Source organism: Pan troglodytes, chromosome 7 (assembly GCF_028858775.2).
Source record: "Pan troglodytes isolate AG18354 chromosome 7, NHGRI_mPanTro3-v2.0_pri, whole genome shotgun sequence".
In the NCBI taxonomy this organism is placed as follows: Eukaryota; Metazoa; Chordata; class Mammalia; order Primates; family Hominidae; genus Pan; species Pan troglodytes.
In genome coordinates, this window is record NC_072405.2 from 69,259,152 (window position 1) to 69,275,801 (window position 16,650).

Sequence of the window (16,650 nt, forward strand, 5' to 3'; positions counted from 1 at the left end):
GTAGCTCGGATTACAGGCAACTGCCACCACACTCGGTTAATTTCTTTGTGTTTTTAGTGAGATGGGTTTTCACCATGTTGGCCAGGCTGGTCTCAAACTCCTGACCTCAGGTGATCCACCCAGTTCAGCTCCCAAAGTGCTGGGATTACAGGCATGAGCCACCGTGCCTGGCCAGCTTTCTTTTATGAAAAAATTACAGGCCGGGCGCGGTGGCTCACGCCTGTAATCCCAGCACTTTGGGAGGCCGAGATGGGCGGATCATGAGGTCAGGAGATCGAGACCATCCTGTCTAATGCGGTGAAACCCTGTCTCTATTAAAAATACAAAAAAAAAAAAAAATTAGCCGGGCGTGGTGGCAGGTGCCTGTAGTCCCAGCTACTCGGGAGGCTGAGGCAGAAGAATGGTGTGAACCGGGGAGGTGGAACTTGCAGTGAGCCGAGACTTCACCGCTGCCCCCTCCAGCCTGGGTGACAGAGTGAGACTCCGTCTCAAAAAAAAAAAAAAAAAAAAAGAAAAAATTACAGAGGAGGATTATGCCATTATCCCAGTGAAGCAGAAAAAGTTTTTTAGACTTTTCTTTTTGCTGCTTTCTTCAGCATTTATACCCCTCTATATATTTATATTTTAATTATTTATGTATCTTCAATGGCAGTAAACCTTCATTATTTAGAGGCAAAATATATTGTTTGGAGCTAGCCAAAGTCATTTGGATGTAAATTTGGTGAATGAAGAAAAATAACAGTTTTTAGTGGGGGAAAAAATATGTGGTGCTAAAGAGAGTTATTTTCCAGTACTTGCAAATTGGTTCTGAACACAATTTCAAAAGATGAGTTCCAAAAATATACTGAAGGATGCCCTCAACACTGGAATTAGTGTAATTCACATAATATTTTAAAGTTGGAAACATTTAATACAGATAGGACTTGATTTTTAAGTGTTTGAGAGTTAGAGTGTTTTTTCAGTTATTTTAGATGTGCACATTATCTCCCTCACCACAGGTATTATAGGTTGATACATTCTGGGCTATTTTTCCAGAGATATTTATTTGTCTGTGGAATTCAGCATTAAGTCTGAGCTCTTCAAATAGACTGTATCTATTCATGACCTAGGGCCTAGACAACCTTTTTGTAGTGGGTCATATTTTCTTTGGTGTTTTTCTCAACTGCTTTCTGCTTGGCCCCCTCCATTCTTCAATGCCCTCCTTCCCAGGTCCTTAGTACCTTTCCACTGTCCTCTGGCTACACGGAACTCAGGTCTGTCCTATTCCTCCAGGGCTCAGACTCCAAAATTAACATTCTCTCTTATCACCAGATCAAAACTACCAATCCACTAGATTGTAAACTCCATGAGGGCAGGACGTTTTGTCTGTTTTGTTCACTACTATATCTCCAGTACCTAGAACCAATCCTGGAAACTCTTAGGCACTCGAAGTTGAATGAATGGCTAAGTCTCTAAATTTGTTAGTCTGGCTAGCTGTTGGGAGGAAAGCAACCCATTGAACCAATTTACACTCATCTGTGAAAGACCAGTAGCCCCTTATCTCACCCTAAGGTATTTGCATACTTAAAGAGAAAGCTTGTGAATTCAAATTACTCTCATTGGGAAAACTTCAATAGTGAAGCAAATGGAGAAAAAACATTTCAGGCTAAAGGGGAGTGTGGGGGGATGGTGGTGGTGTGGTGAGAGCTATGACTCAGGTAGGCCAGATCTGCCTAGGAGTTTGTCCCTGAGGGCCTCTACTTTTTAAGGCCCCTTACGTTCCATACCACCACAACATCTAAAAGCTTAGAGACTTCTTCATGATGGCTCAGGGCAGTGATCAGGATAAGGAGACTATAAGTCAGAGGACTTATATTCTGTAGGACTGTTTTTACATTGGGTACTGGTATATATCAAAAGGAAGTTTCCTAGCTTTCGAGTTAAATGTACAAGAGCACAGGGAATCTCCTCATAGTCATATTTGTTGATAACAAGTTAATTGCAATATTGTAATTTCACTATATGTAGATGTCATTTTGTTTCTCCTGTGAATTGCCTTGAAATAGATGCACATCTGATATCGAGCTGTGGCACACTGTAAAAGATAAGACATAATTTTTTATGGCACATTATTTTAAAAATGTATTCTAATATAGTCAGGTACTAGCGATTTTTTTCTAGACATTGTGTCCTGTTTTTGACCCCCCCCCCGCCCCACACACCCCTAAAGCACCTTTCATATACTTTCATTGGGAAATATAAACTTAATGGAAACAGTAGCCTAACCTCAGAGTTGTGATTCTTGGTTTGTGATACCGGGTTTAAAACAGATGGAAGTTGATTTTAGTGGTTTCAACTTTTTAAATGCCAGAATTCTTTCTGTACTGTCTTCTATGTTCTTTTTGATAATCTGTAAGCTCCTTAAACATTAAAACATTTATTTCTTTTAGAACAAAACTCAAATACATGATGAAAGCAAGCTAAAAGCAGTGCATTTAACAAACCACAATATAATGTGATATATTTATAGAATTATTACTAAAATCAGAAAATCAATGTCTTAGTGATTAAGTCTAGGATAATCAAACTTATTGAATAGTTGCAGTAGTTACTTAATGAGATAGTTTTGATTAATCTTTTGTCCAAATAACAATATTGTGATTACAGGCTTAGCACTACAGGTAGTGTAACCATCAGTGAGTGAGATTAGTACATTTTACATAGTTTTGCTATTTTCTCAGTTTATTTTGGAGTCCAGTAATAACCAGTCAGTCTGTACCTGCCATAGGGCAATCTTTGGTTGATATGAGTTCCTTTCCTGATTTTAAAATAAGTGCAATCTTTAACCTAATAAAATTATCTTAAAGTTTACAATTGATGGTTTAAACACATTATAATTGCTCCGTATTTTGCAGATAGAAGAGGCTTAATCCATGTTTGTAGATCTATTTCCTAAAATAAAAATTAGTAAAAAAAAGTTTTTTTTCTTCAGGTTTAACATTCATTTTGTACCGGGAAGAGAAATGGAATAAGAGGCTCGGATTTTTAAGACTATGCAATCAGATACAAGTGCCATTTTGGCCAAAGAATGAGTAAAACATTCTAGTACCGACACGTTTAATAATGGGCATACATCCTATTTCTTTGTTTCATAATCATTGAGCTCTCTGCCTTCTCTCTCTTTTTTGGTATGGTAACAAATTCGACAAAATCAATGCCATCTAGTTAAACTTTTTGATTAAGTAGTGGATCCGGTGTCCTATCCACGAAGAGGTGGGAAAAGCGATGTGGAGAAGCAGGCACGAACCCATCTGGAATGGAACATGTCCCTTCCGAATAATTTCATGCGGGAAAATAATTTCAAGTTGAAGGATAATTACTGCAGAGACTGCCAGTCACCCCCGGCCGCCGCCGGCCGCGCAGCGTCGGAAACCCTTCGCGGCGGCCAGGAGGGTCGCAGACCTCGCGGAGCCCCGCTTCCTGCCCCGGGGCGGCGCACCCGGCTCCGGGAAGGTGCCGCGCGGGAGACGTGGCAGCAGCCCCTCCAGTCCGCGCCCGGGCGCCGCGGCCGAGCGCTCCGTGCAGCCGGGCAAGGAAGACTCCGCGGCAGCAGCGCACCGGCCGGCGGGGAGACCCGCCTGAAGCGCCGGCGCCCGCCAGGGGACGGGAAGTGGCGCCCGGCCCGCCCTTGCGGCCCGCGGCCCAGCAGCTCCGCGCCGCCCCTTTTCTCTCGGCCTCTCCCTCGGCCTCCGCCACCCCGGCCGAATTCTTGCATAAATTATGCCAGGCGCGCCTGACGTCAGGTGGCGGCGCGCGGGCGCGAGCGCGGGCGCGGCGCGGCCCGGAGGGAGCCGGCGGCGGGCGCGCGCGGCCCCGCGGCTTCGGGTGCGCGCGGCGTGCCGGACGCGCGCAGGCGCTGGCGTGTTGGGGCCGCGGCGGCGGCGGCGGCGGCGGCGGCGGCAGCGGCGGCGCGGGGGTTGAGTCGTGGTGGTGCGGACGCGCTCGTGCTCGGGAACTATCGGATTAAACTTGAATCGAGTGAAATTACACAAAGGAGCGCCGCGTAGGAGGCGGCCCGGGGACCCGGAGACCCTGAAACTCACCAGAGACCCGTTCGCCCCCGGCCAACTCCGTGCCCGTGGATTCAGCCCCCTGGCCGCAGCTGCCGAGCCAACTCCGGAGCCCGCTCTGCGTTTTGTTTTCCCCTCGGCACTAGGCAGCGGAGGAGCCCGACCGACCCGGTGAGCGCGAGAGTTCGCCCGGCGCCCCCGGGAGGGGCGGCGGCGGCGGCGGTGGCAGGAAATCGCTCCGGGCCGGGGCCGGGGCCGCGCTAGGAGTTGGGAGCGAGGAGTTGGGCGTGTGCGGGGCGAGGGGCGAGGGGCGAGGGCGGGAGGGGGCCGGGGCCAGCGCAGGAGCGCAGCGCCGCCCGCGCAGTGTCGCCGGCGTCGCCGCCCGCGGGGCCCGAACCCGCGCCCCGAGCGCCGCCCGGCGCCCCAACTTTTGCCTGCGTCCGCGGGGCCGGCGGCGGCGGGGGCGCGCGGTGCGGCCGAGGGTCACTTCCTCGCATGTAAATGGCTTTTTGTTGTGCTGCCGGCGTGGGGGGGGGGTACGGGGGACAGGAGGGAGCGTGTCTGCGCGCGGGGGAGCGCGAGCGCGTTTCCTCCCGCCGGCGCCGAGCACGAGTTGCCGGCTCTATTCGAGAGAAAAAGGAAGGAGGAAAAGTTGGGCTCCAACTCAAGTGCGAGCGGGCGATGGGCGCGCGGGCGCGGGGCGGCTGAGCAGCGGCGGCGGCGGCTCGGGGACGGCGGCGACCCCCGCCTCCCGCCCCCGCCCCCCGCTCCGGACCGACCACGCCGCGCTCGCCGGGAGCTGCGGCCGCACCGGCGCGAACAAAGTGCGTTCCTCCCGGCGCGGCGGCGCCAGCCCGCGCGGGGACCGCCACCGAGCGAGGTGGGTCGGCGGCGGGGAAAGTGCGCGGGGCGCCGCGTGGGGCGGGGGCAGCGCGAACACGCGGCGCGGGAGGCGTCCCGAGCTCAGCCAGTGCCGGTCGCGGGCGCGGAGTTGCGAGCCCGGAGTTGGGGGCTCCTGGGGCTCCCCGGCGGCTCCTAAGTGCGCTAGGAGGAGAAGAAAGGGAGCGGGGCCGGGGCGAGCGCCGGGAGGCGCGGCGAGGAGGGGACCCCACCTTGTCGAGCTGGCCGGGCCGCCGGCGGCGGCAGCTGCATAATAGCGACTTTAACCTTCCAACGCAACTCGGCTCCCCCGCCCCCCAACCCGCCGGGGGTCAGCGCCGGTGGGGGGTGGTCACCAGGTGGCCCCCGAGGTGACCCGGGTGCGCTCTGCCCTCGCAGAGAGCCGCGGCTTGGAGCGTGAACGGCCGAGGTGGCTGGAGGCCAAGCGGTCAGCGGGGAGAGGAAAGGAGGGCGGTGGGGGACGCGTTGTTTGTTTGGTTCGCACCGGGGATTGGGCTCGCTGGGGGCGCGGGGCTCGGGCGGGGGCGCGGGCACCGGCTGGGCTGCGGTGCGGGGCGGGCGCGGCGGCGCGGGGCTGTCGAGGTCGCGGGGGGGGGCGGGGGCGGCGGCGGATCCCGGGCGGGGGTGGGGGCGCTGGTCGGGAGGCTCTGGGGAAGGAGCCGCCGGCCCCGAGCAGCCATCATTACCGAGCCGCCTTTCTCCGGATGGCTCTGCCTCGAGGAGCCCGGAGCCGTGGGAGCGCACCCCAAACTCCCGGCCGGCCGCCCGCTTTGTGAGCGCCCCCGTGAAGCGAGCGGCGCGGAGAGTGCTCCTGCTATGGGTCGGACTCTTTTCCTGGAGGTCACTTTTAGAGACTGCTCACGCCTTGGTTTAAACTAGTTTTTTTCCCCCTCTTCTGAACAGACAATGGACAAAAGAAAAGTAGCAACCCACATGGAGAGAGTTTCCTTTTGAATTGCTAGAATTAGATACACTATCCAGCGCTCCACTTGCTAAGTATACTTTTTAGTTTCCCATTGTATATTATCTAGCAATCGATTTAAATAACTTATCTTAAAAAGTGTCCCTTTTGGGGGCTTAATTTCTGGAATACATTACATGTCTTAATTTATTTTTAAAGGATTTTGTGAGGCCCTGATTTTTTATTTTCTAAAAATTTTAATTTAAGCCGTCTTTGCAGTGGGCGATACCTTTCTAAGGGGTTGAGTGTTATTTCACCCCAGTTCTCTCTCGGTAAGGGAGAGAGTACTCAGTATACGTAGTAATCGAAGAGGAAACAAAATACGTGTCTTTATTTCTTCACTGATCTTGTCTGACGATGACAAAAAATATCTTAGTGACTGTGACCTTAGCAGCATGGGTACCTGATTTATCCCAGTTATAATTATATTTAGATTGCAGTAATGTCTAAGTACAAGGTAATTCCTATTTCAGAAATAACTTGAGCAGTGATTTTACGAAGTTGAATCCTTCTCCCAGCCCCCAGAGTACATCTGTCGCGCAGTGTTTTTGTCTTGCTGTTGCACAACAGAAGCCCTCCAGTCTTTACCCTAAAATGGCAGCTTTCATTTGACTGAGGCCCATTCATTGACAATGATAATAAAGAGGCTGAAAGCTAGATGCTTGGGGCATGGAGTAGGACTTGGTTTGCCTTTCTAGGTGATAAGTAGGAGACATTTTATGTCTTCCAGTTTGCTCAGGAAAAGTTTATTTTCCCTGAAAAATCTGTCTTGTAGAAAAAAGTTATAGTAAAATAATTTGGAAATGGGTAAAGGCTTGAGCAGCAAATTTTAGAAGCTAAATTTTCTTATTTTGCCCAATAGTGGAAATATGGCATTCTCTTTTTTGGTAATCTGCTGATAAAAGGACATAATGGATTTTTGTCAGGCTTGTAACAGGTGAATTTCCTCATCCTGGTACTCAAGAATTGGGATTGTTTTCTAGCACTGTGGGTTTTTTTCTCTTTATATTTTCTAATTTTTTCTCCTGTTCGAGTCACTAAATTGAACCATGATGAATTGTATCCTGGGTCCATGCTTTCGCGATTGAAATGAGTTTTCAGATAAGAAATAAATTATAATTTTAAAAGACTGGTATATGAATTTTAAATTATTATATTCATTTAATCAATGGCCTTATTTTTAAATTAGTTTTTTTTTAAAGTTACTTTCTTTTATATGTCTTAACATGGAAGGCACAATACAGGAATGGTAGAGTGGTTGTACCGGTGATGTTTAAAAACCCAAATATTATTTTCCTCTTTCAAGGAAAGAAATAACTTTTTTTCCCAAGTTGAAAATATGGAAGTCAAATTTATAACAACGTATTCAGTAACTTAGTTTTAAAATAGTACTTTTATAGATTCACCAGTATTTGGTCTAGTTTTTAATCAGTTCAACTTACAGGAACATTTCCTAAACTTTTTTCATAATGAGTCTTCTTTCTAGGTTAGCCTTACTTTTATTGAGTTAAAATGAATACCATGAAGAGTACCTTTATAATACAGTAACATCAAGGAAATGTTACAACCGTTTCTTCATACAGATGCGAAGTCAATAACATGTTATAGTTTTTAAGCAGTTAGGTCAAAATAACAGAAATATTTTGTTATGAGAGAATACACTGTAAATGCTTCTGTGTGCCTGCTGTGTAACCCATAAAAGCCATGTAAGTGCCAAGTTAGTGTAGTTCTTTCAAACCTAAGATTACAGCATTGTATTCCATATGCTTGAAAAAGTTTGCTTGCCACACAGTCACCATGCCTTTAGTTAATTTTGATTCAGCAAACCTTGGCAAGCCTTCCATGGTTAAAACAATAAAAGGCAGTACTTTCCTTTAGGGAGTGTACCATCTAATGGAGAGCAGTTCTATAGGTAAGCAAATATTCACATTTGACTTTTAAGATAAACTTATAAGTAATAGTTATCTTTCATCTTTCATTAACTAAATACAACCTTTTGGGTTTGATAGCAGACACCATGGCCATTTTAGAAACATCTAATATAAATATGGCATTGCAAGAATAAAAATGTTTAGTCAGGTCTGAGCAAATGGCTCTTAAAACTTCAACTTTGTTAGACAGTGATTCTTTTTCAGTAAATGATTTCTACATGTAAAAAGTAAGCACATAGTCACATAGCTAAATTCACCAAAAAGGATGGAGAAGGAACATCTTAGGTGATATTAAGATGATGTCAGCAATATATTGGCTCTGTGGGACCCTTTCAATTGTCTTGTTCACTCATGTGGGCATATTTGTGTATCTTAAAAAAATCTGTTCTTTTCATGCGATTGGAAATTCAGAATTTAGCATTTTTCTAGACAGGTTTCCAAAACCATTATGGTTTCATTAGTTCAGGAGATACTATTTTCCCCTTTCTCTATAAAACTTTATTATTTAGTCTTTAAAAAAATTGTTGACATTCAAAGGTGACTGATGTTAAAATATAAAAGAAATCGAGATCAATAATCGCTTGGTTTTTCTACAAAAAATACAAAGATGGAATGATTTATTTCAATTTGGGTATCACTCAGGTTGCAGTGATGGCAGAGGTCCATAGCTGATTATGGTGGTTGTTAAGAGCTAGGAAGGTAATTTAAAACATCATGACTATGTGTCCATATTTTACTTTTGTCAATAGATTAAAAATTGTAAATGAAATCACATCTGCATGATAAAAAGAAGAAATAGAAACAGGAAGTTGTAATGATGTTGTCAAATAAAAATTCATTTTATCCTCTAATTAGAGAATGATTGGATATTTAGAGTGTGAGGACCTTAGAGAGCTAGTTGAACTTTCTCATTTTACAGATTAAGAAACTAAAGTCCAGAGAGATTAATTAAATGAACTGCCTCTGACTGGCCACCCACTGTTGCAGAGCTTATCTCAGTTACAGTTGTGTTCCTGGTGCCTAGCATCGTGCCGGTGCAGGAGGGGTGCTGGCCTTGTCTTTGTTGGCTCTGGAAGAGTACAGCTCTTGCTCATGTTCTGACTCAAAGGTACCTTTAGGCTTTAGAATCCTACAGCATAGGACAACATAACTCTTAAAGGTGTTCCTAAACCAACAATAATTTGCTTCTGTTTTTGGAGGTTTTTTTTTTTTTTTTAACTATGATTATCCATTTAGGAAAAATGCAGAGATAATTATTTCAAGATTTGACAACTGTTTTCACTTTAGATGCATGTATTGATCACCATAACTAGATTCCTGTTGCATTTTAACTAATGTTAGGTGACTGACTGCAAACATGATTGTTTTTTCAGAGAAGGATTTTTTTGGGGTTTCTGTTCTGCTTTTACTTTGAAAATTAGAAATGTCTTTTTAAAAGTAAAAAATAACGTAGGTATTTATGAAGAAACTTAACTTGTCAGTAAAGGCTGGTTCACTCTCAGGCTTGTTTACCTATGCTAATGTGGAATCTAAGGCACTTTTTAAAGTGACCCTTTGAGCCTTGCTTCCTCTGTGCATGTCAGGATTGGCTTTCACGGCCACAGAATCTGGACTGTGATTAGTCTTCCTGTTTCATCTGTGGTTTTGCTCATTGATTCGGCTGTTTGTTGGGTACCTGCTACCTGAAAGATGCAATGCTATGAATTGTCAATATAGTGATGACATGAGAAGACATGGTAAACTCACACAAAAACTAGGGCTACTATAAGGTCATAGGTGTGATGCAGTCGGTGCCAGGAGGAGTGAGAGCTTAGGACTTGGGGATTCCGTCAGTTGGGTGGGGTATTACCCCTTAGGAAGTGGCTTTAGCATTACCATCTGAATGATGGTAGAAGAAGGGGTGAGGGCACTTCAGGCAGTGCCCCTCACCTGCAGGGAGGCTGTGTGTTTGAGGCATTCAACTGCAAGATGAGACTCGAGGCAGGCAGTATCCAACTTGGTCAGGGCTTTCAGGATGTCGAATTTGGGATTTTTGAAAAAAGCAGTAGGAACCACTGATGAGTGTTAAGCAGCCTTTGACACGAGCAGAGTAGTGTTTTGAAGAAGATTGCATTGGTGGGTGCAGAGAGGACAATAGGTTGTAGACAATATCCTGCCTGCTTTTGTTGTGGTCTGTGGGATGGGGAAATCACAATGATTTGGACTAGATTGGTGGTGGCCATGGGGATGGAGAGAAATGGACAGATTTGAGAGATATTTAACAGTTTCAACGAATAGGACTTGGGGATAGATGCACTCTCAAGAGGGAGATCTCAGGGCATATAGGTTTCTAGCATGTTCCCTGCTTGGCTGGTTGGCTACTGATCCTATTCACAGAGGCAAGAATCAGATTTGCTGAAGATTTGAGAAGGAAGCTTATGAGTTCTTGTAGCATATGATTGAGGTAGCTGATAATGGACCATGATAACATTGTTTTATCCTTTGCATTGCTAGTGGCATTCCAGAACTTTTAAAAAAGGAATCTGCTAGCTTTAACCAAAAGATGTTGGACGTGGGGAGTTCATCAAGGAATGTGAATGGGTTCAGTGAAATGGGAGAGGGGAGGGAAGCCTTACTTGCTGAATACATAGCACTTTGCTTGTTACTTGCCTGATACATAGCACTTTGTAGGAGTTTGCTCATTCCAGGTTGAGCGTAGAATCCTGTGGTAACCAGACCTTGGCACATTTTGTTCTTCTGTATCTCCCCTTACGGAGGCTGCTTTCTGTTGCTAGTCACATATTAGGGCAAGGTCTTTGGGTTCCCGGCACGTGGGTGGCAGGTCCCCCATGTTCTCGGGGCTGCAGTCTCCCTCGGAGAGAGTTGTATTTTAGAAGATGGTTGTAGTCATACAGAAGCAAGGAAGGAGTGAATACATTATTTAAATAAATGTGGAGAAGAATACCAATGTTTATCAGAATACTTACCTGGTTTTTAGTGGAGTATGTATAAACCAGTTTAATAAGTAAATTACCTTCAAAGTTACTTTGTTGAGTTATTATAAAAAGTAGATTGTAAAGCATGGTTGCTGGTGGCAAATGAGCGATGCTGTTACACCCAGAAAAGCTTCTGAATTGCTGACTTTAATATTATATAAGAAAAATTATGAAAATACAGGACAGTAATTTTGGAGCTTTTTTAGGGAAGTGTTTGTATTTTTGTGTTTGCCAGCTAATATGGGTGATTGCCAGCCAATATGGGTGATAGAACTTTTTGTTATAGATCAAATTTTGTTCTTGTGTGCATAAAGATAACCTTCCTGGGACTCAGTGTCTTTAATTAGGGGTCTGTTTCAAAGATACTTTTATTGTCATTGTGTGTTCCTCATGGGCCTTTCTGGTGGCCATTGTGACTCAGTCAAGTCTTCTGGGTTCCTTCCTGTCTTGTGTTGTTTATAGGGACATGCTTCATGTGAAAGTTTACCTTCACCTGCAGTAGTTTTGAGTGATTATTTGAATAAGCTTAAATTCAGGAGAAGTAATGTTTCCACGTGTGGAATGGCAGGAAAACTTGGTGCACTAACTTCAGCTTCAGATGGGCTTGTGCCAACTACTCTGTGGCAATTTATATCTAATACTATTTCTTCAACTTGCCAGTTTTTCTTAAAAAAAAAAAAAACTCTTTAAAATACATTCTGTCATTAGGTCCAGTCAGCAGTGTATTCTTAGGGTGTAAGAGATCATTTCTAAGAGGTGTAGACATCGAATGGAAAGGCGCATGCAGGCCCCTGTGGATGTGGCTTTAATGGAAGAATAGAGGGGATGCTTCTTTGGGGCCTGCCTTCTCTCCTGGCATCTGCAGTGGCTGAGGAGGCAGCAGAGGTCATGTGGTGGATTTGAGTTTTCCACCATGTATTTCATCAGGATGAGGTTGGGCAAATAGCCATCTGCTGCTGAGCAGGGACCGCGTGCGACCTGGGTTTCCACACCCAGCCTTTGTGTAGGGAAAGGTGTGCAATTAGACACATGTGTTAGTTTGGACACATCACCTCCTTTCCCTAGTATCCTCAGTGTAAAACAGTCAGATTTCTATACCATATTTGCAGTATGTCTAAAAAAGGGTACATGGCACCTTACTAGTTAATTTTCTTTCTAGTTCTGCAGCAAGTTTGGGGAACTACTTTAACTTTTTAGAGGCCACTGTGTCCTCTTTTCATCATTTTGAAAGAAACCACAAACATTTTATTTGTTATCCATTTTTGTTTTGTTTCGTTTTCGAGATGGGGTCTCACAATACTGTCCAGGCTGGATTCTAATTCCTGAGCTCAAAGGCTTTTCCTGCCTCAGCCTCCCAAGTAGCTGGGATTACTGGCATGCACCACCGTGCCCTGTTACATCATTTTAGAAATCTGTCTGTTGATATTTAAAACATAATTAGCAAATGTGCATGTTATTTCAACACACCTAAAAACTATTAAACATCTTTAACATAATACTAAGCAGTCATAGTGAGAAGTCCCTTGAAGAATTATAAGCATGCCTTTAGTTTCTAAGGCAGTGCTTGCTAGCATACTAAGTGAATAATAAAATCAGTTTGAGCACAGGAATATGATTTAAAAAAATACCCCAGTTGGTGATGTATTTTGAAGTGTATGAGACTAGCAATTATTTATGGTTAGAACTGGCACTATATTGAAATTGTTAAGCCCACATCCTTAAATAATTTTTTAAAAGTCTCTGTTAAAGTGTTTTATGTTCTTGTATACTTGGCCTTGTTTGTGCTTGAAATTTTGCTTTCATTAATCGCAAGTGTACCGATCTTGCAAGAAAAATCGTACATATTCATCTTGAGAATTTCAAAATCTTGATTAACAGTGTACCCCACCCTTAAGTATATGTTGGGCCAATCAAGTAAAATAGTGCAGAAATAATAAAACAATATTAAAAATAATAGTAATAACCATAATGACCGGCTGTTATTTCCAGTTGGGTAGTTACTCAGCTGAGTGTTGTCATGGATCATTTCATTTCCTCATCAGAGCAACTCTAGGTAATAGGTAGAACTATTATCCCCATTTTACAGATGAGGAGACTAAAAGGGATGAGAAGTTAAATTACCCAGGGCCATACATTTCTAGCACGTGGTGGAGGAGGAATTTGAATCCAGATGAGCTAGACTCCACAATCTGTGTACATAAGCATTGTGCTGCTGTTGCCACGTAGACCAGCTCTGGAGCTTGCATTGTTGCTGTCATAATAGACAAAGGTGTGTTAAAAATACCCATGCCATGCTGTGATGCTACCTATTGCTGTGTCTTACCAGCCCAGGCTATTTTTTTCTGTACTTCCTCTGTTGGTGCCTGCTGTAGTTGTGGGGCCATATGTCATGGGATGTCTTCGTACCTAAAATGACCAGGTCCTTGCCTTTCACACTTAAGGCCCTTCTACTCACATGGAGATGAGGAGAAGAGTTGTTCTTGTGGAGGTTGCCTTCTGAGGCAGCTGAGAATTTGAGTTTTGATGTCAGACAGATATGGGTGTGAATCATAAAAATGGATATAATAAATTCTCCTAACTGCCCAGGGTTATGGTGAAGATTAAGTGAGGTACTCTAGCTAACATACTTGGTATAGCATATGGCATATTCATTGAGTGGTTACTATTTTTATTAGTTCAGTTTAATCATGGAACTTATCAAATCATATGTATTGATTTTACTTTTGTTTTAAAAAGTCCCTCAAACCATAATCCTACAGATGACTGGACAAGAATGAGTGGCCTAAAATGGTGACTGGCTACACAATTTTCATTTTTCTTCAGGAGAAGACATTTGAAAATAACATCTTTATGTCCTTTGTCCATCAGTGCAACCAGATGTTATTTGCCTAATTCTCTTGTTGATTATATAGAGTTGATTCAGATATCCCAGGTACTAAAAGTGACAGGTTTGAGGGAGTGCTTATCTCTTGTCCTGAAGATGTTCATCTCCTACCAGAGTTATGGCTGTCCTTCTAGTGAAACAGTCATTTCTTCTTTGTCCCAAATCTGCAATTCTCCAAACATGGTGGGTGATGTTATCCTAGATGATCAGTGGTGTAGGCATGTTTGATCAGCTCTGGGATGTTACGGTTTTCTGATTTAGACCAGAGGTCACAGGGTGTTCTCAAAATCTATGGGAGCTCCAGATCCTCAAATCTCAGAAGCTTTGATTCCTCAGTCCCTTCCTCCCAAGTTCTCTTTACCATGTAAAGAGGAGACAAGATGGTATCTGAAATGGGAGTAGGCTTGGGTTGGGGTCAGGGATGTGAGTAGCAACTAGAACATAAGAAGGTTCTTAGGAGAAGGAAGGCTCTGGGGTAGCCTACTTAGAATCTCACTGCTACCCAGATTGGCAGGGAAATGGAAGAGATGGAGTATAGACAATTTTCATTTTATTCTATTCTATTTCTTTACTTGAAAATGACTTGGAATAACAAAATAAATGAGTCAAAAAGTAAATAACTGATAACGTGTGGATTTATGGGAGATCCTTGTACTATTCTAACTTTACTGCAAGTTTGCAAATGTATCAATATCAAAAGTTTTAAAAGAACAGTAACTCCGAGGGGTTGATGTCAGTAGCTAACATTTATGGAGCATAAAGTTTGTGTCAGTTAGCATTTTGCTAAGCTATTTACATGAACTATTTCTGCTGAATCCTAAAATAGGATTAGTCAAAATGCTGAGGTAGGAACAATAATTGCTATTTTACAGGTGAGGAGGTTGTTTAATAAATTTGTCTAAGATCATAGTTTTTAATGAGTAGTGTTGGGACTCAAAGCAGGACAGGCTCATTTAACAGCCTGTAGCATTAACTGCTCTGCAGAAATTGCTTTGGATTCAATTTCCAAATTGATCAAATAGGATCAATATAGGATCCAAATAGGATCAAAATAACCTAGGTCTTAGAAGGATAGGAACAACAAACATCATGATCTTACACACCTGCACTTTCTAGCACCAGCTCCTGGAGAAAAATCGAGAGGCTGAATGGTGTCTGTTAACAGATTATAGTCAGTGAGGCCTCTTTCCTCAGATGTTGTATCTTATCAATGGCAGACATTTTCAACCTGAAAGACACATGCTCATTACAAGACTTAGTAGTGCTCTAACCCTGTTTTCACTTATCAGTCCAAGACGTAGCCGACATCAAAGTATTCAGCTTATTACAGAATTGACTTCCTCAAAGTTTCTCTCAGTGTTTATCCAAGATGTAATTCACTTAGCATCTTTATCTCGCTGCACAGGACTAGAGTTGCCTTCGAAAAAACTCAGGATACCACTTGGCTGTAGATCACAGTACTTGTTCCTCGTATTTGCGTTAACTTGTGTGACTATGCAGCCTCCGTGAGATATTTGCATACTGCTTCTGTGAACACACAGGACAACAGACTGTCTTCCACAGTCATACACTCAGTCATATTCTCAAATAGGTATACAGTTCAAATGTATAAATCAGTAGTCTTACATGTTACAGAGTGGGTGGATGTTCCTTTGCCAGGGGATTAAAAAAAAAAAAATCCCAAATCTTAATACTGCTTTCTCCCACACGAATAGTCTATGATGGTGTATTTTTGGATTTTGTACATGTTTATAGTTTTTTTCTTTTCACAATTTTGAATAAACTGTTGACTAGCTTGAGTATGGTAAGCCTCTACTTAAAATGTAAATTTTGCTATTTTTGGTGCATTTAATATTTTAATATTTGTCTTAATTGTGTTAATTTTCAGAGCTGTGTTTATCACCAGATTTCGTATGTTAACTTTTCAATGTTCCCACTTATTAAAAAAAATAAAAAAAATAAACATCTGGGCTGGTGTATGAAGCAAACCTCCAGTTTTATAGGGAACTTTGTGGCTACTCTGGGGTGCTGAGAGCCTTCCATTTAGCTGCTAAAGGCCAGCAGGATAAGGAAAACTGTCTTATATGCTGTCAAATACATTAATAAGGACACAATTCAAGGACATAAGTAATTTCCCCACACTGTGGAGCACACAGGTGGTGATACTGCTGTAGCTGAATTGCTGGCTGGCAGTCAGTGCCACTGCCATAGCACCACAATTTTCATTTTTGTTGTTGTTTTACTGTTGTCTCGGTATGGTGAATGGTTGGGCTATGGGAGTGGCACAAAAACCCAGGCCGTACCTAGCAGAATGGTTGACAGTCGCCGACTCCCTGTCATTTTCTGCAGCTCAGTATTTTCAGGTCAGGGAGCTGCCCATGTCATTGGCATCTTTCTTTCTTTTCTTTCTTTCTTTTTGATGGAGTCTTGCTCTGTCTCCCAGGCTGGAGTGCAGTGGCGTGATCTCGGCTCACTGCCCACCTCCACCTCCTGGGTTCAAGCAATTCTTGTGCTTCAGCCTCCTGAGTAGCTGGGATTACAGGTGTGTGCCACCACTCCTGGCTAATTTTTATATTTTTAGTAGAGATGGGGTTTCGCCATGTTGGCCAGGCTGGTCTCGAACTCCTCACCTCAGCTGATCCACCTCGGCCTCCCACAGTGCTGGGATTACAGGTGTCTGTGCCCAGCTGACATTATTCTTTATGGATCACTACCATAATAATATCAACAATAATAGTGTCTTTATTTGGCAAACCTGTAACATGACTCTTTACTTCTTTATAACACTGCTTCAGCCTGCTATTGATCTAGTGAGTGATTTGACTTGTTTCACCTAATACTAGGCGAGAGGTAAGAAAAACGAGTCTTTTTATTCAAGGCATTAAAGCATTAATTCATATATTTATACAGTTTACTTGTGCATCTTTTACTCTCCTGATACACTACTTCG

The 16,650-nt window shown here is 43.7% G+C and overlaps 1 protein-coding gene across 8 annotated transcripts in view; it reads left to right on the forward strand.

Moving 5' to 3' along the window:
* Positions 1-3,866: 3,866 nt before the first annotated feature.
* CHD7 (chromodomain helicase DNA binding protein 7) overlaps positions 3,867-16,650 on the forward strand; it is a 191,267-nt gene continuing 178,483 nt past the window's right edge. For 7 of the 8 annotated variants that reach the window (XM_063817126.1, XM_063817130.1, XM_016959510.4 and 4 more), the window contains exon 1: positions 3,867-4,220. The gene's annotated coding sequence lies outside the window, so the exon portion shown is untranslated. Of the gene's footprint in view, positions 4,221-4,792; positions 4,930-16,650 lie in introns of those variants that run through there. The other variant, XM_063817127.1, reaches the window with a different exon arrangement.